The following is a 26,916-nucleotide window of genomic DNA, read 5'->3' on the forward strand; positions in this document are numbered from 1 at the left end:
TTGGCACTTAGACACCAACATGATCTCAGATGGCTGACTAGATCCCAGGCATTCACGTGGCCCTTGGTGGTAATAGGAGCCATGGACATCAACTGAGACCCTGACTGCTGTAGGGACGGACTCAGGCATGGCAGTAGCTCAGGTATGGTTGACACATGGCCCCAGGTGACAGCACAGGCCACACAGATCACTATGGCCCTGGTTTCAGCATGAATTTAAAATTTTAAAATATACTTTCAGCAATTCTAAAATATAGAAAATACCATTGTAATTTTATTTCATTTTTTAAAGTAACTAATAATGCTGAACCTGATTGCATGTTCTTACTTTCCACTTGTATATCTTGTTTGTTTTAGGTGTCTGTTCAAACAGTTTGCCTATTTATAATTGCATTATTCATCTTATGCTGTAAACAGTTCTCAACATAGTCTCTATATTAATTAATTAGATGATATGTTTTGCAAACATATTAATTTTTAGTTATTAATGAATGCTGAGTCTTGATATTAGCCTTTTCCATTTTTAGCAGTTTAAAAAATCACCTTGAAATCCTAGAGTTGTAACTACCTGTTCAATTTTACACTTTATGAACTCATCCACTATCATAATCCCCCGTCTTAACAACTGCATTGATAGTTGGTGTTCACTTACAGTTACCTTTCTGCATCTGCATGTATGTTATTAATATTAGAGTTAGCCCAGTCACATGAGAAAAATAGAATGCTTTCTCTTTGTAATGGTTTTCTGTAATAATTTGCATAAGTCACTACCTTATATACAGTTAAACATATCAGGGCATATGTTCATTTCATTTGTTACTATTGTTAATTTTATAACCCTAACATAGCCAAAATACCTACAAATCTATTTTTATTAGATACTCTATTTGCTCTTTAATTTCTCTCTCCTTCCCTTTCTCTCTGTGTCCTCTCCATTTCTGTCCCAATCCCAAAGTCTAAAAGAGAGTACTTAAATAATACTGTTTTGTTGTTTGTTTGTTTGAGTTCACATGTCTGAAAACATATACTTGACACTTATATTAGATTTATGATTTGACAGGAAATAGAATTCTAAGTCATAAACCATTCTGTATTTGCTTTGAAGGTAATTTTCATTACATTTTGCTGTTTTTGCCTAAATAGCTAAATCACTGGGGAAAAAAGTGATTTCATTCTAGTCCCTAGTCTAGCACCAAGTTCCTGTCTTTTTATCACGTCTTCTTATCCCATCCAAATCCCAGACATACCACAGTGATGGTTTTAATATTTCAGCCAATTTGTTAGATAAAATGTACTTCCTCATTACTTCTTCAAGCCATGGGGAATGTAGCAGCCAGGAGTTGCTTATTAGACTCCTTTTACATACCAAGCTAGAAAACGTGCAAACACACTAAAGTCTTTACCAAGTGGAGAAATCCACACAGTTAAATTAGATCCATTTGTCAAGTAGATGACACCATGCTTCTCCTTACTTCATTTATCAAATGAGACAGCTCTTGCTTATATGTGATTTCACTTCTTACACTCATTGACTTCATGCCAATGAGACAAGTGGATGGTTTGGGTTAAATGTCAGAAAAAAAATACTTAGGACTAGGATCTGTTGTAATATGTCAAAATATGAAGTTTGCGAAATAAAAATGAATGATTGAAAAATTGGAAACTTAAGCTGACAACAATGATATTACCTTAAAGGAATACACATTGGTTTTGAAACATCCCATAAATGGAACTGTATTTTGAAATTTGCATAATTGTATTGACATGAGAAGTCATGTTTGCATGACTAATTAATATTAGGTAGGATAAATGTGTCAACACACAACTAAAAATGGTTGAAAGAAGATTCTAAGTAGAGCTAACTACACAATACTAGAACTAGGAAATCCAGTGTCCTTTAGAGAAACACCTATGGCTGTTCCTCCAGCCCTCATCGTATCTATTCTGTCTTCCTGGGCTCCACTTTCTAGAAGTAGAAATAGGCAATTTCTAAGTGAATGTTAACTTTTCATACTCTTCAGGTACCAATTGATTGTGTCCAACAAGCATCACTGATAGAAGGGGGCAGGGAGTGGAGAAGAGTTAGTTTTTATTATTTCTCACTCTCCTCATCTTAATGAGACTTGCTTCCAGCTGATCATGGTGACAATCCTCTATAAAACTGTCCCTGGTTTCGTTCATACAGCTGTGGGTTCTCTCTAGAGCCATGTAAATCTTTCTCCTTCTACCCAGAAGTTTTGAGAATTTTTGCTCGTCATAGACTTCGTTATATCACTATTTTTCACAATTATATAGTTCTCCTGTATAATTCCATCTACTTAGGTCTTTTTGAGTGGTTAACTCTTCCTTCTCTGTTTTTGGCTTATGCTGGCCCCATCCCCCATGTCATCTGATTTACCCTGTTTAGCATGAATAGACACCTAAGCACACTCCAGGGCTTCCAACCCTTAAAATGAATCTCTTCATTTTTCTTTTTATCTTATAGTTGTCAATTCAAACTTTCCTAATTTGTATCCTCCCTGGAGATCGTTATCTCATGGTTAAATGGACCTTTAATGTCTATAATCTACACATAATTCCTCAAACCTTGTATTATAGCTCACAATTACTTAGCAACTTTACATTTTACTTTTGTTGGTCCCTTCCTGAATTACATTGAACGTTTTCTGAGAACAGATATCACATCTTGTTTATAGTTTTCCCTATGAAGGAAGAGTCACTGAAGCAGACAGATGAGTGCAGAAGACTCTAAGCACTGAAGCAAATTGGGTTGGTGGTCTATGAATTGAAGTGTTTGAATGCAAGAAGAAAATATGACCGTGGTGAATAAAAATCAAGAAGAAAAAGATAGCGGCATATTCACATGACTAGTTTAGTAGATTAGATGCCACTGCCTTAAATTAGATATGCAAAGAGGATAACAATGAGAACAAAAAGAGTTAAAAGCACCTTCCAGAGATGTGGATGGAAGCCTGAAACTGGGGTTGGGGAAAGAAAAGGTGAGCATAGAAACCAGTGCAGATCTTGTTTAGCTTTCAAGTGATAAACTCAGTAGAAGGGCTGAGCTTTTAGGGAGAAACAGTCATCTGTGAGTTTCTTGAGAGTAAAGGTCAAGAAGCCAATGAATCAGAAACCCTGGGAAAAGAGCCACAAGAGGAGACACAGTCTTGTGTATGGTGGGTGGCATAGACGTAACTGTGAATTCGTTCACCACCAAGAATCTAAATGTCAATTGCATGCTGACAAACAGGCACACATAGTTGAATTTCCTCCTGGAATTCAAGTCAAAATGCTTTGAGATCCCATGTTAGCACACTTTGGTCACTAAAACAAACCCTGGTGATGTCTGACTTACAGACACCTCACATCACAGCAGCACATCACAGTGCGAGGGTGTGGCAGAAGAAAACATCTTACATCACAGTGAGGAAGCCTGAGAGAGAGAGAGAGAGAGAGAGAGAGAGAAAATTGCTGAGCTCCCACAATCTCTGTCAAGGACAAGACCCCGATGATACCAAGACTTCACACCTGGGCCTGTCTCTTAAAGGTTCTACCATCTTTCAATACTGTCTCCTGGGACTCTAACACATGGAGAGAAACTAGATCCATACTGCAGCAAATCCCAATTGCATAGTCTGAACTGTCTTTCGCCCATCCACTAATGGACACTGGTGGTTTTTCTCAGCCTGTGAGTATTACTCTTGCCATTTCTTTGCATTAGTGTGCTATATATGTTTGTTTTGTGTTTGTGCAGTTCACATTCAGATAGATGTGTGAGAGCTGAATGTCATGAAAATACAAGGCTAAAACTTATGTCAAGATAACATAGACAAAAATAGACAAAAAATTTCTAATTTAGTAGGTGGTAAATAGAAAACCCTGATTATATATTTAAATTTGTAAGTATAAATTTTCTTTATAAGGTACATTTTTTAAATCTGAGTGTCTGAGAACATATTATCTTTGGTTTTTGCTTTTAAAATTTATCCATCTGTTGTATTTGTTGTACAAAAGGGAAAATGTTTCTGGTGTGTTTGAATTTTGGTACTTTAAAGTCATTATACTGAATTGGTTTTCGACAATAACAGCTACAAAGTCTGCTGTGTTTCTCACTTGAAGGACCTTTTTGAGCACCTCTTGAATAGTGTGATTCCCAGATGGAGTAAAAGTGAAGTGAGACACAAAGTCCTTGGAGCTGGAGCTCCTCTCATCTCCTACATACTGGCATGTGCTCAGCTGGCATGACCAGACAGAGACAAAACAGGCACCCATTGCCATCGTTTGAAGACCCTGTATTACTTTTCAGCTGTGGGAGACAAACAGAACAAACCAGCCAATGGCGTTTGTTAAATGTCAGCATTTGGAAAGAGCAACCAACAGATTCTAATGAGGCTTCTGAAGTTTTCCATGTAGTGGAAGATGTACCAGAAATAGCTTTCTTTCTTTATTTTTAAATGTTGTTTGTTTGTTTATTTATTTTGGTGGGGGGTGAACCCAGAATTTTGTGCTCAAAACACCAAGATGCTCTTAACTAGAGGGAAAAAAACACTAAATTCCAGGTTCCCACTCTATTTATTTATTAGGGTTACTAGGGGAGTCTAGATGTGCAAGTGAGTGTGTGTGTGTGTGTGTGTGTGTGTGTGTGAGTTCCAGAAGTGAGGACACAGGGTCCTGAGTTTATGAATGGGATTTGTGCCCTTAAGAATAGGGTTGAGATATTTTGTCCTTTTTGCCTCTTCTGTCATTCCTCCATGTGAAGAAAGACCATTTCCTTCTGTTCAGAGTACACAATAAGGCACCATCACAGAAGAAGTCAGGCCCTCACCAGACACTGAACCCAACAGTTATTTTATCTTGGCTTTTGGCCTTTATACCCATGTGAAGTTAAGTTCTATTATTTATAAGTTACCTAATCTGGGAGCTTTTGTGATAGGAACTAGAAAAAACAATGTGATAAATGCCAAAATTTGAAGGGAAGACACGAGTAAAATTATATTTTCATTAGCTGCTTATTGTCTTAGAGTTTTGTTTATAATTGTGAATGGCTGTAGCTACTATATATTCTTATGCCTATGATGTAAATAAAAGCTATAGAAAATAATTTACAAAACTGATCCTGGCCAGGTTTGGGGGCATATGCCTATAATTTTAGTACACAGAGACTACAGTTGGTGGATCATGAGTTGAAGACCTGCCTGGGCCACATAGCAAGATACTGCCACGAAAGGTAATGAAATTGATGTCAGTACCAAACTTTGGGTTGGCTTTTGTGAGTTTCTCAGATGGAAGGGATATGGGGAGACAAATTTTATTATTGAAGATGTAAAATCCTGAAGTACTGTTTTTTTTTTTTTTTATGAATGCCTACATTTCCCAGTTTCTAGTTGGGCAAGCTGAGTATGTATGAAATGTGTTTGAGCCATATTATTTAAATCTTGCATATGTTGCTATCATTTATTGTGGTCTATAAACAGTCTGCAAGTGTATGTAGCAGACATTAACATTATTGCTAATTGTTATGGTAAGGCTCCCGACTGAGATGAAACATGTAAACCAACAATGATACAGCCAATAGAACTTATCTCTCTCTCTCTCTACATGTTCTAGAATGTTATTTTTTAATTAATCAAGTTATAAGAATTATGCTAGCAATATCCACATGATACTTTGATAAGCATGGTACGTTGAACCTTGGGTGAATTTTCCAATGCATAGGACTTGTAGAAATATAGCTGTCTTAGTTAGGATTTTCTATTTCTATGAAGAGACACCACAAACATGAAAACTCTTATAAAGGAAAACATTTAATTGAAATGATAGCTTACAGTTTTAGAGGTTCAGTCCTATTATCATCATGATGGGGAGCATGTCTGTGTGTAGGCAAATGTGGTGTCAGAGGAGTAGCAGAGAGACCTACATCTTGCAGGCAACAGGAGGTTGACTAAGACACTTGGCAGGATGCTGAGCATAGGAAACCTCAAAGCTGGCTCCCACAATGACACACTTACTCCAACAAGATCATACCCACTCCAACAAAGCCACACTTCTTAATAGTGTCACATCCTATGAGATTATGAGTATCAATTACATTCAGACTACCAGAATAGATTTATCAGGGTAGTTATTGTGAAAGGAAAAGGAAAGGTTGGTGGGCAGATCATTGGGTTTCAAGGTCAAAGAAAGCTTGTCAAACTCTGAGTTAAACATATTTTAAAGAATTTTTGTTTGCTTTTTTTTTGAGACAGGCCTTCTCTGTGTACTCTGGACTGCCATGTAATTTTCTCTGTAGTCCAGGCTGGTTTTGAACTCACAGAAATCCTGTCTCTGTCTCCCAAATGCTGGGATTAAAGGTTTGTGCCACTACCTCCTGACTATATATCTGGTATTTGTTATGGGCCAGGAATGTTGTCTGCATTTATAATGCTAACATTATAATCTAGTTAACTACAAGATATTATTCTTCTTGTTTTGCCAAGGAATGTTCTGGGATATCTGTACACTGTGTGAAGATATATTGCAATGATTGTTTTAATAAAGAGCTGAATGAGCAATAATGGCAGGAGGTATAGGCAGAATTTCCAGTCAGAGAGATGAAGTAGGCTGAGATAATCAAGGTTCTCAGGAGAGGCCAATGGAGCAAATAGGACATATAGGTCAGAGGAAATGTAACCATGTCATGTGATAGAATATAGATTATTAGAAACAGTTTAATTAAGTTACAAGTTAGTTAGGAAAAATTCTGGTCAAAAGCCAAGCTTTCATAATTAATAATAAGTCTCCATATCATTATTTGTGAGCTGGAAGTCCAAAGAAAACTCCAATTACATATGACAGCCAATGTGGATGTTCAATTATCCAAACACAGGGCCTGGGAAAGCTAAGAAAAGTCCTGAACAAGCAGCTGGATATGGATTCCTAGTCCTGCAGTCTCTCAGGCAGGCCAGTGCTCAGGTGCTCAGCATACAGAGACACTGCTCCTTGCTGCTACCTGAAGGCTAGAGCCAGCTGCCAGTGCCATGTGCCAGAGCCATGCATTAAACCAAAGCCGTGTTGTGACTGGTGTGACTGTTTAAGGTTTGTCTCACCATCAGAGAACAGTGCAGACATACAGAAAGTCAGGTCCAGACTGAGAAAACTTCTGAAAATTTGCAGTGTGTTTAAAAAATGCTTAGATGCTAAAGAAAGAAAAGAAAGTGAGTATAGACAGTCATAGAAAAATAGTTTCAACATAATAAAGCAAAGAGAGAATAAAGTAATATAAAATAATAAGCCAAGTGCAGATGAAAAATACACAGGATGTCTGGATCCTGTATGGTGCTTTGTTGACTTCAAAATCTTTAAATGATGATGCAGAAGGAAAAAAAAAGGCTGCTGAGAGATCTTGGATTGTGGAAAAAACTACTAAATTAAACCAGCCTATATACTCTGGAGATGTCTTGGCTTCAAAATGGAAGTTGATAAATGTGTTGAGTTGAGGGAGAGGTTATGCTTTTCTTTTCACAGGCAATGAAAAGCTACTGATTCCCTTAAAGTTAATAGAGATCAGATTTGACCAGGTGAGACCTCCTGAGTTCTTGGCTACAGATATGAGGGAGGGAATCAGGAAAGACTACGGGACAGGTGGCATGTATGTTGATCCCTAGATGTAGGAACAGTTCTGAGACTGGATGAGACATGATAAATCTTGTTGGCTACAGAGCCCTCATGACTTATTATTACATGCCATCCTTTCATATAGTGTGGATAGAGGTTTGGCTATACAGTTCAAATAGACTTGTAAAGTTAACAAATACCGCCCACCTGCTCAAACATAAAACAAAAATTGTCTTTAACTGAATTGTGCTCACTGCACATTCCAAACTTGAATATAAACCTTTAACAGTTTATGTGTTTTCAGAACAAAAGAGTCAGATACTATTTACAGCAAGTAGCCCAGGAATCCAGCCTCTCAGAATGCATCTTCTGTTGTTTCCTCAAAATTCTGCATCCAGAACAACTTTAAATCTGCTAGATGAGATGGTCCTGCCTCAAAGACTATCCAGCCAAGACTTCAGATAAGTGCTACAATTTCCCATCACACAGAGAATAAACAGAAAATAATACAGCTAGCTTTCCCAGGACTTGACCATTATTCTAGTTTTCTCTGGGTCCCCTAAAGATGCTGTCATCCCCAGACAAGAGGAATCAGTCTAGAGAATACAACACCCCGTTCCTAAGAGGTGGTGTGGGTGGTTTTTGGTCATTAAGTGGGTTATGGGTGTTTGTCATCATTTAGTGGGGTTGGTTACAAGTTGTTATTGGTCATGGTAAGGAAAGAAACTGAGCAAAGGAGATTAGATTCAGAAATCTCTTTCTGAGAGGAAAAGGGGGGACTACAGTTAGAAATAATGGGATTAAAGTGTTGATTGTAGAGTCTACTTTTGAACAACAACTATTCTCAATTATTTTACATTGGTATGGATTTTTGAATATTGATACAAATTCAAGGTTACTTTTATTACATGTATATGTTTCTATCCTTGTTTAAGGTATTGTACCTATGCAGCTCATTTAAAAATATATTGTAAATTTTTAGTCCGTGAAAGCTATTTAGGATAACAAAGAAAGACAGATTAGTATTATTGTTTGAACTATAACAATCAAACTTATAGTTATGTTATATAGCATTTTAAAGGTCAAACAGATATATTTTAAATAGATAGGTGGTCTTTAGAACTACAGAATATGACATTTAAAATGTTTTAGTAACATAAGGTTTTTCATGACAGTAAGATATGTCTGTTCCTGTAAGCACTTATTCATTTCAAAAAAAGACTATGAAAATTGAAGAATCTCCATTTGGAGTTTGCTTTCACTGTGGCAAACTAGCCATTCAGGGAAGAAACTCCCCTTGCCTCGATTGCTTACAGAAATCTTCCCAAATTGAACAAGCAGGACACAAAAGCAAGGTACTGCCAAACTTTCCCAAGGCAAGGTAGGACACTTCCTCAAAATTGCTGCTTCACAGAAAAGCCAGTTAGCTATTCTAGGCCTGCAGGCCAAAAGTGGATGCCCAACATTTCAAAAGAAACTGTCCAAGCAGGCAGTTATTTCTGTTATTTTGAAAGTTGTTTGCCTTGAACTTTCTGTTTACTCAGGTGATATTATATCCTTCTGGAGTCTCTGATGCAGTTGAAGATGAGTTAGTTCTAGTTACAGTTTTCTTTGTTACCAAATTCAGAAAAGAAGCTCACATAACAGATGTAAAGTTTATAAGGTTGACAGACATAAAAGGTTAATTTTATTATCTAAGAAGATGTTTTAAGGTCTAAAAAGTTATTTTTTAGGATGGTAATATAGGTTATGGTCAAAAGTGGTTTAGGCATAAAATTTGGACTCACTAAGATAGAAGAGATGAAGTATTTTCTCTAAACCTGCCAAATACAAATGGACTGGACATTGTAAATGTAATTCTTACTTGATAATTCTTATTGTACATAGTTTTACCATACTAGAGTTAAAACCTCTCCTTTTTATTTAGACAAAAGGTGAAAATGTTGAGGAAGATTTGTACACTGTGTGAAGGTGTATTCCTGTGAGTGGTGTAATAAAATCTGAACAGCCAATAGCTAGGCAGGAGATATAGGTAGGATTTCTTGGGAGAGAGAGGACAAGGAAGAGAAATCTTGGCAGGCAGGAGACACCAACAAGACATGGAGGAAAATCGGACATATATAATAAAAGAAAGGTAAAAAGCCATATAGTAGGATGTAGATTAAAATAAATGAGATAATTTAATTTATATGAGCTTGTTAGAAACAAGTCTAAGTCATACGCTGAGGGTTCATAATTAATAGTACGTCTCCAGGTCAATATTTGGAAGCTTGCTGGTAGGACAGAAAAAGACGCATTACAAACGAGAAAACAGAGAGTTTATATACACAGTAACAGGTTGCACTAAGATGAGGAGAGCCAGGATGCTCTGGCTCCCACCCCCTGCTTTCGTCCTAACATGGTGCTAATAGCCCTTTTCAAGCTTGCAGAACACATTGACCCTCCAATAAAACAATTACTTTTACTTACTTAACTATAGAATCTACTTAAAAAGTATTAAGTTTTTGGGAGAGAACACTTGCACGTGGTGGTCAGAGGACAACTTTCAGCTTTCAGTTTTCTTCAGTGAGTATTGAGATTGGAACTCAGGAGGTCAGGTTTGGTGGCAAACACCTTTCCATGTCTAGCCATCTCACAGGACCCAACATATTTGCAATGTAGCCATAGAACTAGTAGAGAAGAAATTTTTTCCTTGTGTACCAGCATGGGCATTTTCTTCCTCAGATTGGTAGGTAGTGATTGTACAAGCAAAGCATCAAGCTACAAATGATTGACTGTCTGTGAATTTGATAAATTAAGCCAGTGACATGCAATGGCTGTGTATCTAATCCCTCCTGCTGGATTTCCCTGTCTATGGGACACAGTTATTTATGTTATCTGCCAGGATGAAATAAACTGTATGCCTGGATCATAAACAAAAATCTTAAATTAGATAACAAATCACCTCTCAAAGAGCGACCCTTGAGCTGAAGGTGGTTGTATGAATATCCAGTCAAGCGGATATTGCCTCTGGAGACCTTACAGCACCCAGGTCAGGCCCTACCAAGTCACCGTAGGCTCTTTCCCACTCAACTATTTCGATTGCAGATGTTCTAAAGCTTCGCATGTTGGCAAAGAGACTGTTACCTGAGAATTAAGACCCAAAATACAGCAGAGTGTCTCAAAGGACTTAAATAAACACATCACAGTCACCTAATTCTTCAGAAAGTTAAAAAACAAGCCACATCCTGTAGAGAAGATATGAGATGCTCACTTATAGCTGTCTTGAAAACAATAAAAGCATTTGGTTCACGGTGTGTGGTTGATTTAAGATAAGTGAGTCTGAACACAGAGAAATGAAAAACAGGTCAATACGTTTAAAGTTCTTATTCCCTAAGCCTACATGACAACAAAATTGCCTTCCTCCTAGAAGAAAATGAATTATTTGTATCATTAGTGTATATTTTGAGTCTTCTGCTTCATTTAAATATGGTTGCCTATGCCAGTTAGTAAATACATCTCAGTATTCCTAGGTACATGGAGTAAACATGGTCTTGCTATGAACTACTTATTTCTTTAAAACCAAAAGCTCTGGGAATTTTATGGCTTCTTGCTTTTATACTTTTAGAATTGCATTTTTTTATTCATTTATTTTGTGTGTGTTGCAGTGGGGATGTACAGAGCATGTGTGGAGCTTAGAGGGCAACTCATGGGTGTCAGTTCTTCCACCACATGGACTCTGGGGATTAAATGAAGGACATCAAGATCAGAGAAGGGCCTTTACTTGCTGGGCTCTGGACTGAGTTTTCATTTCACTTATTTACATTTCTTGGAAGAGAATATTTTTAATGTGATGGATTATACTAGAATTTTTAATCTGCAATAATCGTGTTTTTTAGATCATCTTTTACAGGATTCCTATGAGACAGTATAAACAACAGGGTTAGGTGTGTGGCTCAGTAGAAGAGCATTTGTTTGAACCCCAACACCTTGAAAACAAAAGAAGCATGCAAACAATACCAATGACTAAACAATACCACCAATACAATAACAAAACCAAAACCAAAAACCAATAAGACACAGCATCCATAGACCTTGAAGATGCATGGAAATAAGACAAATAGAAGAAGTATCCCAAATTATATATTTTATTTTAAAATTATCTTTATTTTAAATATGTCAAAATGCTAGTAAATTTTCCAAGGGTAAGAACAGAAAAATTTCTAGACATCTATGTAACTATAAGAATATATTTTGGCCAGGCATAGGTGGCACCTCCCTTTAATCCCAGCACTTGGGAGGCAGAGGCAGGCGGATCTCTGTGAGTTAAGACTCCCATATTGTTATTAAAGAAGCGTTGTATAGAACCTAAAGCTTCAACATTTGATCTCATTATCCCTTTTCCTTGGAAATATGGGACCATGAAGCAAGGAGATATTCCAGCTTTAGGAGAGGGAGACACCTGTCCAAGTTAGTCATGCGTATATTGTATGATTTCTTCTCTTTGTATTTCTTTCCTTCCCACAATCCTGCCTCTTCTTCATCACAACACACAGATTCTGCTCTTTGATCTTCTGCTCTTGTCATGGATGAGGAGAAGAAAAATAAATTTAAGAAGTAACATTATTGTTTTTCCAAGTTCTATCTTCCAGAAGCACAAGTGCTTTGGGGACTTTTAGATGATTTTCACAGACAGATAAAAGACAGAATTCCTGACTATAGACAGCCAAAGAATCTTGGCCCCAAACACTAGGAAAGCTTTTCACTAATCTATAAAGAGATTTTTGGCTGGGTAAATGGCAAGAGAGTGGGGGATTCAGGGTTTGCCAGCATCTGGCAGCTCTGAATAAAGGGCTGCAAGTTACACAGAGGAAAAGGCTGGTCATCCCCAAATGGGACAGTCTTGGCCACAGACAGTCTAAAGAAACCCAACTTTACTCAGGGATGTTAAGAAAAAATATCATAGGATGTGAGGGGGCTAACTCAGTTGGTTTCTTACAGCTATACTTAGCTACTTTGTGGTTCATGCTTCTATAGCAGCTTTGAGATGACTAATGCCCAATGAGTACACTACGTATTTTCCTCAGAGAACCACTGGACATCTCTGCTATAAACTACATATGGTCAATGGAAGCCAAGTAATTCATCCATATGTTCATCTATACATACAGTTGTCCAATCATTCATCCATTCTTCTTTTTAATTAAAAAAGTATTAATTGAATATCAAGTATTGATAGGAACACCTGCAGGACCAAGAATAGATTAAAATGCCTCTGTTACCCTTTTCATATTGATTATGGAGATGTGTAAAGGAGCTGCCATAATGGGAATGTCTACCCAAACCTCATTATATGAAGTACTATTTACTAGGTAGATGCAAAAAATTTAGCAGTGTTGGGGTAAAAGTGAATTAGAAATGTGGGCTTTTAGCTAAAAAAAGTATTCAAACTATGAAGATCAATGTGGAAGTATTTTGGCAACAAAAACTCAGCAAAATATTTTTAACTGACGGATATTAAAACACAAATAACTATGCAAGTCTACATTTGTAATTTTTAAAGTTAGATTTAGGAATTGTGACAATTAACATTGCCAGTCAACTTAATTGGATATTGTTTGAAATGGGAAAACGCAAGTTGGGAAATTCATCTACTGCCTCTACTTCCTACATGGATATTAGGCCCTGGTTTAAGGGTTCCAAGATAGACTGAAAACCAGACTCAATCGGAATCCTATAGTTCTTCAATACAGGATCTGTACTGTTGAGATATCCAGCTCCATGGAGTAAGCACCTACATTGTCCTAGGCCTCTCAGGTACAAAACAACCACTATTAGACTACCCATCATGCATTGTGTACGTCAGTCTAACGAGTCCTCTTTTCTTTTAGAGTATGTTCATTCCATTGATTCTCTAAAGAACAGAGACAGGAGTCCCTTTTGTAGATCATGTTAACTGGCTTTCCAGAAAGTTTGACTCAGTTACACTTGTAATTGCAAAGTGAATTGTTACATGTCTTGTATTGTGTTTTTATTTTGTCAGAATCACATTGTCATTTTTAAGATGCACATTGATTGCCATTGATTTTGAATACTTCTTTAGCTTTGAAACACTTGGGGTACTAAATTCCTGAGTTGCTTTGTTCACCTATTTTCCTCACTGCCTTTAGCTCAACTTCTTCATGTCAGTATGTCCAAGTTCTCAGTTCTTCAGTCTCATGTTTGTTCCATCTGTGTCTGTTTGGATCATTTCACTGGGTCCCATGGCCTTCAACCATATGTATGTCAAAAACTCCCAAATTTATTTTTCCAGTTCAGACATCTCTCTTCACTTCAGAGCCACAAATCCAGTTTTCCATTAAAAAAACTTCATTTAGTTGTCTATTTTCTAAAAATACACCTCATACACAAAATATGATAAGCAGAGCCTTGGGTGTTTCCCCTGCTCCATTGTTTTGTCCATCTCAATTAATGGCAACTGCATTGCTTCAATCCTGGGTTCTCCTAACTTGTCTTTAGTGAACTGAGCTGGTTCTTCCAAACACAGCCACAGTCTGAAATTTGACTGGTTCTCACCTTTGTTGCCCCTTTACTTTCACATAGCCTCTTTTTGTCTAAAATGCTAGCTTGATCCAGTCTTGAGGCCCTGATGAAACTGGCTAGTTACCCTTCTTTAATAGCCGAGTTAACACCCTGTACTACTTTTCATATTGGATTCACACTTGATACCATCATATACTCACTTTCATCACCACAACAGTCCAATAGTAAGAATAGCTGCTGTATTCTAGAGTTCCCCAAAGTGCATACTTTCCTATCCAGGGAGTCAGATAAGTGATTCCTACTCTGCTTGCTTAATACATGCTACTCCCTAAAGTTTAACGTGATGTCTCACCCTGGGATACGCATCTACTCAGCACTGATTGGCATTCTTTTCCACTTCAGAGAAGTAAGTCATGTGATTGAGAAGGTTGGGACTTTCAAGCCTGTAACAAAACCTCCTTAGTCACCAGTGAGCCCAGATTTTACCAATCATGACTCAGTGTTGATCCCCCGTACAAAAATCACCACATGATGGCTTGGAAAGTTTCCAGCACTTGGAGAATGCATGGGACCTCCTCTTTTCCTATCCAGTACCTTATGTACCTCTTCCATCTGGGTGTTCCTGTGTTATGATCTCAATAATTGACTGGTAACAATAAAGTCTTCTTTCCTCAGATCTACGACCTGTCTTAGCAAGTTATTGAACCTGAGGAGGAAGCCTTGGGGGAAATCCCATTTATAGGTGATTTATTGGAAATAGAGCAAGCCTAAGACTTCCCACTGGCATCTGATATGAGACAATGTTGGTTTTTGGCACAAAATGCTATCTTGTGGCTAGGGGCATAGCTCATTTGATAAAGTGCTCAACTTTCAGGTATGAGGAGCTGAGGTGTATTTGATTCCCAGAACACACATTTTAAAAGTTGGGCATGTGGGCAGGTACTTGGTTTGGGGAGGCAGAGGCAACCAGATCTATGGAGGTTGTTGGCCAGCCATCTAACCTATTTGGCAGGTTTCAGGTTAGTGAGGAACCCTGACTCAAAACAAAAGATGGATGGTGAATGAAATGAGGGTGTGACCACTCCAAGGGATGGTTGGGGGTGGTAGTTATTGTAGGTATGAGGGAGAGAGAGTACAGTCAGAGACACCTGCTAGGGTCCAGAGCAGGGAGGGAAAATAGTGTATATGTGGCCAGTAGGAAGAATGAACTGGGACATGGGGAGTCTAGCGGGACAAGAGAATGGGATGGAGAGAGAGAGAGAGAGAGAGAGAGAGAGAGAGATAGAGAGAGAGAGAGAGAGAGAGAGGAGAGAGAGAGAGAACTAAAGAGAACCAAGAGCCAAGAGCCAGGAGCCAAGAGAGCAAAGAGAGCACATGACCAAAATGGCAGAGTTATATAAGATGGAGACCTGGGGAAGGGAAGCCCATGAGCTGGAGAAGTTTAGTGTAGGGGCAGGGTGGAAAGAACTGAGAGGAGTAACTGGTATGGAGTGAGCCTGGAGGCCAGTGGACACTTTGGTATGCTAATGTGAATCACAGTTACACAAGTGTCCTGAGTTTCCCTTGGACATGACGGATGGCACCTGTGGAATGGCGCCTGTGGTTACCCTCTGGTCACCACATGCATATGCACACGCTGTCGATTTTGACTTTAAGTTAAACTTAAGAAGAGGGAATAATTACTCAGATAAATAGATTAGGTTGTAACTCCTCTTATAATTTTTTATTTATTCTCCTTGCAAATATCAATTTTCTCCATCATTTGGGTTGTGGTCACCCTCTATCTGTTTCATAAGCTATAGAAAAACAAAATAGGGAGAACTTAAACCTTAAGGGATGAAAAACTCAGCAAAAAAATGCACGTTAAATATTTTCATCTTTTGTTTGCCACACTAATGCTTAGATACAAATCTCATCTTTACCCTCATTTCAGAGATAAACAAGCTGGGCTCTGAGAGGTTGTCCAGGTGACATCGCAGAGCTTGTCTGCTTAATTGTTGAGCAGGCACGCATCAGATGCGGTGATTACCATTGTCAGAGAGAAAATTTGTCTCAGGATACTGATCTGTAAACACGAAAGCAGCTGCTCCTCAGTCAGCTCTTTACGATCCACGGTCCCTGGATGTGCGTTTAGAAGAAGTGCAGGAGCAGGCACCACCGAACTTCCTTCTGGTTTTATTGGGCACTGCATGGTTTACACCCTTGAGCAGCAAATGCTGGCTCGGTTATTTTGCTGTGATTTTATGTTGAGATAATCAGACTGAGTGCAGCAATCTGTCTGAAGTAAATGAACGCTCATCGCAGTGCCTCGGTGGAACTTCACACCAAACACAAAGAGAAACTATAGAAAACGCACAAGGAGCCCTCCCCGTCTGTCTTTCCCACGTACACAATCAGGGTCCACCACATTATCCCTAACTGAGGGGTCTCCTGGGATATCACAGGCCTGGCTGGAACTTCTCTCTCATCCAAGCGCCGCTGTTCGTTTGCCCTGTTGCTGTTTAACCTGCTGGGAACTGGTCTTGTTCAAATAACATATATCTCCACAAGATGACATCTAATTAAATTCCAGATGACACCATTTTGACAACAGCAAACAGGCTTGCTCATTTTATTTATCTTCTTATTTCGAGAGTCACAATTTTTCTTTCCAGAAGGTCTCTTTGCTCCTTTAGTATGTCGCTTCAAGACACCCTGACACAGATTTAAACCATTCTAGAAATAAACAGAATTCAAAGTCTTATGACACGTAGGATAATCTGTGCAGCCCATCCTCTGGGCTCACAGCCAAATGTCAGCAGGAGAACTTTGCTTCACATTTCACCAAGTTTCTTTAATTTTTACTTACATACCACAGTGAGTCCTCCTGAAAACCAAAATACATCTAAATTGTAATCACACAAAGAAGTTCTGAAGGAAAGTCAATTCTACACCCCTCCAGTGTCTGTAAAGTTCTCCATAAAAAGTCAGCTTACTGTGCATAAGTTCAAAGGCTGCCAGTGAAGTGTGTTAACAGCCTTTAACAGTGATGTGCATTAGAAAGGGGTCAATTAACATTTATCCACAGATGTTGGCATTTCAAAACTATATTTATTCTGGGAGGCCAAGCAGATCTGCTTGTCTTCAAAAGATGGCAACTTACAGAAAATAGTAGTCTCGTAAATAGGTGGAACACGGAGCTTTTAAAATCTTGAAAGTTAAATAGCTTGCGGGACTCTCCTTGCTTTTTTTCCCTCCCACACATTCTTAAAATTTCCAGGACTATAATAGTTCCATGTTTATACTTGACAAAGGAGGTATATAAATGTCGATTTTTTTATAAGCCCACTGCCTGGATCAGGGTTATTAGCATCAATTAAGACAGAAATCCCTATCTGTAGAGGAAGAGATCTGGTCTCTTTCTGTAACTGAACCTTTCTCATCTTCCTTCCTTATAATCATCCCATACCCCAGAGAAGTTGAGTGCAGGCCTTATAAATCTGCTACCTGTAAATGGCATTCTGAAAGAGTCCAGCAGCCTGGTTAGTTTCTGTTCTAATGGCTTCCTGCATCTCCAAGGTACAAGGCACTTTCCCTGGCTTTCACTGTGAATATACTTGAACTGCAAGGCTGTGATCTTTAAATATATGGTCAAGGTCACTGGAGCCAGCTGGCCTCCTTTACTTTGGAAATCTTCAGTGTTTCTCTGATGACTAAATCAGGTGTTCATCTGAGTTCCCAGAGAACCCTAAAAATGTTCCATACTCTCTCTCTCTCTCTTTCTCTCTCTCATTATCCAGAGGCCCTTAGAATTTACCCTTTGAAATCCTCTTGCTGTCTGGAATCTCCAGACTGTCTTCTGTTTCCATTAGTCCTAATGTTTAGATCCCCCCCCCATCTGATGTCTTTCTTCCCTTCATAGACTTGCTGAGCTTTGAAATAACCACAGAGACTCCTGAGAGGGCACTATTTCAGGGGCCATAGCTTAAATTCTGATCTTTTCACTCAAATGTTCTCCCTTACCCTTCAATAACTGTAAGAAAATTAAAAGTGGTGCATAGACACTATTTTTGTGTTACATCATCTTGGACAAATGTTCCCTTCTTCCTCGGGCTGTGTTTGTTGAGTAGCTCACCTTGGCTTTTCAGATTTTATAAAATGGAGATTTTGGTATCTGGAGACTGATAACCCTGGGCAGGTCTGGTCACATTTACAGGAAACTGTGTCAGACTGAGTTGTATCACCAGTGTGGGGCAAAGAAAATACATTTGTTAGAAGGGGTGGGTGTGAGGGAGAGGCACTTCACATGAGCCGGAGGCTCAGGTTTAATTAGGAAGAACTGAGAACAGGATGACACTTGAGAGCGCAGAAGGAACAGCAGTCCTACTGCAGTAGCCAGACTTCAACTATGGCACCCAGAACAGCCCTCCCGGGGCCCTTGGCCCCGCCCCGCCCCCGCCCTACCCTGGTGAGATAGTGAATCCTAGTGCCACTGGGAGGTCATTCTGGGAGAGTTTGGTTAGAGCACTCTTCTGTTCTAAAGGTTCAGAGTGTACCACCTATCACCGTGTGGGCAAAAGCAAAGATTAGAGATATCACCACACTCTAGCCCAATTTCCCGACTGCCCAGTCATTCTGCTGGAATGGGCTTCCCATCCTCAAAGTCTAGTGTGACTTCCTGTTGAAGATCTGCTCATTTGCAAGATCAAGTTCATGTTTAAATACCACCAGTTTTATAAATAAACCCATCTTTTTCCTTTCAGACTTAACTTTTTCTACCTGTGAAATATTCTCTCATGTAAAATAGTGCTATTCTGTGACATAATGCCACACTTACCATAAGTTTGTGTTGTGAGTGTGTGATACGCATACGTGCACATGTAAAGCAGTGGTTCTCAACACGTGGGCGGTGACTCTTTTGGGGGTAGCACATCAGAAATCCTGCATATCAGATATTTACATTATGATTCATAATAGTAAAAAAATTAGTTGTGAAGTAGCAATGAAAATAATACCGTGGTTGGGAGCAACCAAAACATGAGGAACTGAAATAAAGTGTCACAGCATTAGGAAGGTTGGGAATCACCCATACAATCACTGGATGGTGATAACAGTTTTCTTTCCGTTATCTTCTCCAGCTTATTCTTTGAGACATGGTCTCTCATTAAATCTAGACTTCACTGATTTGGCAAGACTGGGGATCCTGGGGGGTTCCTGGGATCCTCCTGTCTCTGTCTCCCTGGTGCTTGGATTACAGGTGAAAGGCATGTTATCACACTGGACTTTTTATGTGGGTTCCACACAGGTCCTCATGCTTTCATGGCAGGTACTTTACTGATGGAACCATATCCTTTGCCTCAAATGTACCATATTTTAATCCCCTGGGCTAACTGAAAACAAAGACCATGGCTTGATATGCCTCACAGTGCTTGGGTCCTGGAAACCCACATAGGGGCTTCAAAGGAATGGAGATAAGACAGACACAGAGACCTGTGATGTTGGAATCAGGCATAGTTTTTCTAACATCTACCACTGCAAACCAAAAGCCCAGGAGTTTATCAGGTAGAACAGGGGTGGGGGATAGGGGTGGGGCTAGTCTCGGTAGGAGGTCTTTGTAGGTGAGCAACCTCAGGCTATAAACATCCTGAAGGAGGATGCTTAAGACGCTAGTCTTTGCACACACTCATCAGTGGTTCATAAACATTCACATTTGAACTCCAGAGAAAAACTCTTGACATCCCTATTGAGCCTTGACCATATGGGTAACAGCTTTGCCGATTGTCCTGTGTGTCCAAGGTCTTGGAAATCTTCCATATGGCCGTGCTCACTTCAAAACACACATTCACTGAGACTTTCACTCACTCAAGAACTTCCTCTGCTCCCTACAATGTCCTTTTCCTTTCTATCAAGTACATTTCCCAGTAAACAACAGCCACTCAATAAAGTTTTGTGAAACTAAGAGGGAAAGAAATTTCCAAAGTGCTTGTTAGGTGTCCCTGATTCTGAAAATGTGGTTTGGAGGAAGACAAAACTGCAGTTAATTTTAAAAGGCATCATTGTCATCAGCTTCTTTGTTCTTGAACATATATCATCCGGGCTCACTCCCTGCCTTATTTAATTAATGGCATACATTACTTAATTTTTAAAGCATTAGCCTAATGTTTCCTTATTGTCAGGAAAAGTGGTCTGATTTCGAGTAATAATTTTCCCTTTTTGCCACCATAAAGTCAATTCACACCCATTTAAAATTGATCTTCTGAATTACTCCATATCAAAGTTTAGTTAATACAGTTCAAATAGTTTCATGCCTTTAAAAAAGCCATAAACTGAGGTAATGGCATAGCCTGGGATTGCTGCCAGTTCTAGGTACCCTATGGGCTTCTTGGTCCTGGTATTAGGCCTGAATGTACACGGTATTGTTAAAAGAACAACCCACAGGGAGAAACAGTAAGGATTTGGGTGGTGTGCAGCAGTTTCCTCTGAACTGAAAGGTTGCATCGTGGAGGGAGGTTCTTTAGATGCACAAAGTAAACACAACTTCCAAGGTTCAGGAAGCAGCAACTCACAAATGCAATGAAGTAATAAAAACTTACAGGACTCATAATCCCCCTTCTCAAAGTTTATAAGCAGTAACAATGAAAGGAGAGGAGACTTGAGTCTCAGAAGAGCTGACTGGAAGGGTACAGAAAGCTCCAAGGATGTAACTCATTTGAGATGTCATCTTTGCAGGGATATACTGCAGTGACATGACTGCCTTTGAGTCATGCCACGCTCCTGTAAACATATCTGTCTTAGTTACCATTAATTGTCAACTCGACACAGCCTAGAATTACCTAGGGGGAAAGTAAGTTAGTTGTCAGATAGGTCTATGGTCATGTCTTTAAGGGACTGTACTGATTGTTCATTGGTGAACAAGAGTCAAATTCGATGTGGGTGGCACCAGACCTAGGGCAGGTTATACTGAGCTGTAAAATAAAGCAAGCTAAGCACAAGGGACAGAGGGAGAAAGTCAGGAATCAGTGTGCCTCCTTGGTTTCTGTTACCAACTGCCTCAACTTCCCTCAAAACTGGATCATGATGTGGAGGTATCAGCTGAATAAATCCTTTCCTCCCCAAGCAGCTTGTAGTTTGTGCTTAATCACAGTATCAGAAAAGGGACTAATATCTGGTAGTCTCTTTTCTATATTCATCTATGCTTCTTAACTTAATAAGCTTCCTGGGTCACTAAGACACACTGGTTTGTTGACAGCTGTGCAGATTTCACCAAGAAAAGTCATACAGTGCTGAGATTTAAGATATCTTCCTCCATGTAAATTTCCGGAGGCACACTTTCAAGGGCACCTAAGGAAAAGGGGCAAATTTTTCTAGTTTAGAAAGAAAAGGTTAAAACATTAGAGAGCTTTCTAGAACTCAAATGGGAAATCAGCAAAATCTAAAAAAACAAAGATACTGAGGGAGGAGAGAGCTGCCTTGAGGTATCTGAATATATTCTAGAATTTGGATTTTAAAAATCTGCTAAAAATCACACATATCTCAGGATAATTCCATAATCACTCACACACTGTGACTGAGAGGGGATGAGGTTCTTCCCCAGTTGTAAGCTATGAAATAACCTCTCTCTCTCTCTCTCTCTCTCACACACACACACACACACACACACACACACTTCAGTCTTTAAAACATGTGTGCCCCATCAGTGAGCCAGTGCCCCTGTATACATGTGGAGATCAGGAGGAAATCTTAGGAAGCAGTTCTGTTCTACCATACCATGTGACTTTTGCAAGTAAACTCCAGTCTTCAGGATTAGGGGCTAGTAGACTCACCTACTCAGCCATCTCACCTGGGCCCTGCACTCTGTATTTTCTATAGCTATTCTACCTGGTATCCAGTCCCTAGGGCAGGACATGATTAAGGGCAAAATGATTGTCTAGAGTGACATTAGCTAGTTGCTCTGTATACCGTCTGCAAACAGTTCCTTTCACAAAATAGGCAAAAATAGAGGAAAGGAGACAGAAGTGTGTTGAATGACAAGGGTGAGAATATTTAAGAAATTAAAACAATGCTCATTTATTGTATTTAATATGAAGTCAAACATGACAGCAGTGTTACACAAATAGCTCCTGTCTTCCCCTCTAAAGTTCAGAATTTGTTGACACCATCTTAAAATTAGAAGAACAGGACTTAATTCTGGAAAGTGCAACCCATAGCAGGGGTGCAGATCACATTTGGTCACTAGAAGATTCCAGTCCTTAGAAGTTATATTGTACAGATACCAATCATTGTTACTGAATTTATTATGGAATTATTATTAAATAAATTACCTCTACAGTGTATGCAGAACCAAAATGTCAGAAAAACTTGGCATAAGAAACTGTATTAAAAATTAAAGAAATATTACAATCATATGGATTCCCAGGTAAAGGATAGAAAATTAATGGACTGTAAGAGAATACAATAGCATTTAGTTAATTTGTCTTCCAGTAAAAGTTCAGGAAGTTTGTGGTACTATGTATCATCTGAATTATGGAATTTGAATCACGAGCTACAATGGAGCTTGCACACCGTTTGCTCTCAGATTCTGTCTGTCCAAAATTGGATATAGTTGTGTCTACATTCACAGGTTCAGGTTTGTACAGTGTGATGTCATTGAGAAGTACAGAAAGACTATTGTATCAAGACAGAGGCTGCCTCAAAAAGAGTCGTGGACGGGACAGAAGAAATTGGAACGATGCCTGAAAGACTGGAGGAAATTTGGAATGCTGTTTTTCAAGTCCCGTAGTAATGAAAGTTTGGAAAAATCCTTTGTAAAATTAACCATCACCTGAAAGACACACATTTAGTTGGCCACAGAAGGTTCTCACGAAGGTAAAACCCATAATGTGTCCTGCTCGCCACAGTTTTTCCTTTGTTTGGGCTGACTGGATTTGAGGGGTCAGCAGCAGACAGGGAGCTTTGTGATTCTGACACAGTTCAATTAAATCCACTTTGAGCCACATCATAGATATTCTCTGCACAGTGCAACTGCCAGTCTACTCCATTCCTAAAGTTTTTCTCTTCTCACCCTTCAACATTTCGAATGACCACAAGCAGAAAGACCAGAAAAAGTAGTATATTCCTGGCATTTGAAGTTGTCATGATCCCAGTTGGCATGCGAGACAGGTTGTCGCTACTTTTTTCTTTAAAAATAATGTGTTTACCAGGTCCCTAACCCATGCCTCAACTCAGACAAATGTGAGATTTGTTTTGACCACTCAGTGAAGCTTCTCTCAGCACTTGGACAGGGCTCCTAACACTTGTGTTACACCATACATAGGACATCTGTGTCTCAAGATGCTTAGCTGGTTTCTTTAAAAGAATTTTTAACATTTCATTACAAAGGAATCTCTGATTTCTTTTAAAATAATTTTCAGAGGAGTTTATTGGAAACAGTTGTGGTCTATTTCCCTGCTCTGCTATGACAGTTTGAGCATAGTTTTGTTCAAGTCACCATTAAATATTTGCATAATTGTCACTACAGCATCCAGGCAGTGGTACTGGGATTCAGGTCCTGAGATGGTCAAATTTCTCATAGATAAATCTTGGAGATCATAGATGAAACAGTTCTTATTGATTTCTCAGAAAATTTATTTTATGTTATTTTTTGCTTTGTGTGGTTGACTGGTATAACAGAAATTGAACAGTATGTTCGTGCCTTTTAAATCAAAGGAGATAAATGGAAAAGCAACTACTTGATTAATGACTCAAGTCCCTAGAGCAAGGGACATGGCGGTGTTAGTATTGGTACTGTCAAAGAAATATGTGCTAGTAATCTCTGAGGTTTAGACTAATTGGCATTTCCCGTACTTTGAGTCTATCACATGTTTCCTGGTGTCACTTTCAGAATCTGTGCTTCTGTGTCTGAATGACCAAATTTGAGCTGATTCTCACTGAATACTTATTTGAACACTGATCTACAGAGTTGAACCCTTTGCCTAATAGTACATATGGATCTTTATTTACCTCCCTGGGATACAAATTTACACACATACTATTATGTACAAACTTCATCCAGTGTGCCAAACTTCTAAAACCACTGTCCTACTGTGCCTGTGCTGATGGACCTCAAAGACTTATCATTGCATGATAAATGAGTGATACTTTAATAAGACATACATATTTTGTAATGCTAAGGAGAAAAAGAGACTGCTGTTAATCTCTAAAATCCTACAGAAGAGATTTTTTTCAGATGAAATATAAAATGAATGCATACATCAGTATATGCCAGACTATTTTTTCATTTTAATTCATTAGAAGGTTTTTGAGTAATCATCAGATATTAATAAATCTTAGAAATTAGATAAAGATGAATGCCACATTATGGTTTACATTTTAGCATTTTATCATGTATATAAAGTAACAGAGGCTTTTAGTGTTGACAATGTGCTTTAGCAAGTCTTTAGCATGCACTCTTTTGGTATTTTCTGCTTCAGAATAAACAATACTGAGAAGCCAAAGTGATGTGCTCTACAAAATTTTTAAAGGAATTCTTTTCAAGGAATCAGGCTTCTTTACAATATTAATCCTAATGGCAGTAGGCACTGAATGCTGTCAATGTTATGCCTGTAAATAATTAGTCAGATACAGTAGAATTTGAGTTAAATTTAGTAGACCAGCTGCTCCAGAACTAGAGAAGCACTACTATGTAGTCTGACAGGACAACGATAATGTAAAACTCTACACGCCTATGTGGTTCTCCATAGTTGGAAATTTCTGATTTCATGCCTGTGAGAATATTCCCAAATAGTCTTTGTCAATATTCAAAGCCTACAGACTGTTGTCCTTGAATTTTCTATCATGTGTATTGATTAAAACATATGGAATAATTTTGAATGCTACCAAGTCTCATTGGTCATTAAAAAAAGGGAAAGAAAACAAGATATTCCAACTTTTGTTTGTTATGTTTCTAAAATTCATAAAGGACTGCCCTCAAACAACTTCATCAGGGTTTCCAACTGGTGCAAAATATACACAAGTGGAAGCAGATTGTACAGACAGTTATCCACAGGAAGCTATTCATCTTCAGGGGAACTGACATAAGGCACATTGAAGGAGTATACACTAGTGTGTTATACACAAGTTTTTAAGTGTGAAACTTCCAACTTTAAATTCCTTGGGGCATTGTTATTCTCATAAAGCAATATAAAACCCTCCATATTGAAACTATTGCTTTAAGTACATAGCTGATATGTGTCAGAAGAAAATATTCTGGTGTTACTGACATGAAAACTTTCAGGAATTAAAAATAGAAAGGCCATCCTGTCATATTAGATGCAAGCAGCTTCAACTTCTATGCACAGTGTGAGGCTCCAATTTGTAGATGAGAGAAATGACCCAAGTCTCTGAGATACTCAACCTGCATGACTTCAGGGTCATGGCACTGTATTTAGTACATATTTTTGCCTCAGGGATATAGCTACAAGGTGTCATTGCTTGACAACATGACGGCTAAGGATCCAACAGTCAACTTTCAAGTTTCCAAAGATAGCAATATCTTCTTGTCTTCTCTTAATGTAATTATATCCTCTTATTATAATTGTTAGATAAACAGATAGAGTACTAGATAAGGGTGATGTTAGGTTGTAGTGGAATCATGTGTTCCTTTTGTACTTTGAAGTGTGTTATGCCAACTTTGTTGTGAATAAAAATTCACATATGATAAAGATTAAATAATCAAAAGAGGAATTTATTTTGAATCTCTCCTTCTGTCTGTCTCTCTTTCTCCTCACCACAGACTTCTAATTCTCCTGTCTCACCTTCCCATAGGCTTGAACTATACAAGGCCACCACTGTTCTGGGTCCTGACTCCTGACAGAATTTACTTAAAAGGCAAAACACTGATTTTACCAGGAGATGCTTTGGCCGACTTCTCGCTTTTCTCCACCATGGGAACACAATGGATGTCTACAAATATCTTTTGTTTAAAGGGATGTATACACTTATGGATAATTAATAAAAGACATGGAGGTGGCCAAATGCTCTACAAAGTGTAGAACCACTCAACAGAGACTTAGAGATCTCAAATGTCAACAGTGCTGAGTTGAAGAAATGATGTCTATCCTCCTACTGAACAGCTGCAGCACACCCAAAGGTCAACTAAAGCCTTTTGAAAGCACTGGTGCTTCTCTGCTCTAAAATGAATGATGCTCATCATTTATAAATAGCATCAGATGTATCTATGCAAGAGAGGAAAATATCTACTTTGGGTGTGCTCAGTAAGAATTCAAGTGAATGAGAAACTTTTTGAACCAAGGCACCTTTCAAATTTCTCCTTCCTATTCACAAAATTATCAGCTAATTTGAAAAAAGAGTAACAGTTATTTGAACTAAAAATTGATAGAATAATGCTTTTCCTTTTTGCAAAGCTGGGTTTGAGGATTTTATTAGATATATTTAGTTTCCTGAACTATTTATTTAGATTTGTTAATGTTTAATTATGTATATATGTGTGTTTCTGTGTGTGTATATCTGTGTGTGTGTGTGTGTGTGTGTGTGTGTGTGTGTGTGTGTGTGTGTGTGTGTGTGTGTATGAGTTCAAGAACTCATGGAGAACAGAAAAGGATGTTAGCTCCTCTACAGCTTGAGTTCCAGATAATTATGAACTATCTGGAACTAGTTCATAACTATCTGGAACTAGTAGTAAGTACTCTTAACCACTGAGCCATCTCACCAGTCACCCAAATGTTCACACACACACACACACACACACACACACACACACACACACACTTTCTTTTCCTATACCACAAGATCTGCAGAGTAACTTCCAGTAGGTGCTTAACATGTA

The 26,916-nt window shown here is 38.6% G+C and overlaps 1 long non-coding RNA gene across 4 annotated transcripts; it reads left to right on the forward strand.

Annotated features, from left to right (window-relative positions):
• On the forward strand, positions 1 to 26,430 carry LOC121143508. 4 transcript variants are annotated; one of them, XR_005880728.1, is made up of 5 exons: positions 1 to 142; positions 2,696 to 2,998; positions 3,496 to 3,687; positions 22,714 to 22,958; positions 25,896 to 26,430. It is a non-coding gene; the product is annotated as an uncharacterized LOC121143508 (long non-coding RNA). The 4 variants fall into 4 exon arrangements; XR_005880726.1 differs by lacking the exons at positions 22,714 to 22,958; positions 25,896 to 26,430 and adding an exon at positions 7,882 to 8,087; XR_005880729.1 differs by lacking the exons at positions 22,714 to 22,958; positions 25,896 to 26,430 and adding an exon at positions 7,882 to 8,087 and having other exon boundaries at positions 3,547 to 3,687.
• The last annotated feature ends 486 nt before the right edge of the window (positions 26,431 to 26,916 follow it).

The sequence above is a fragment of the Mesocricetus auratus genome, unplaced genomic scaffold, assembly GCF_017639785.1.
Source record: "Mesocricetus auratus isolate SY011 unplaced genomic scaffold, BCM_Maur_2.0 Super-Scaffold_100013, whole genome shotgun sequence".
NCBI classification, from domain to species: Eukaryota; Metazoa; Chordata; class Mammalia; order Rodentia; family Cricetidae; genus Mesocricetus; species Mesocricetus auratus.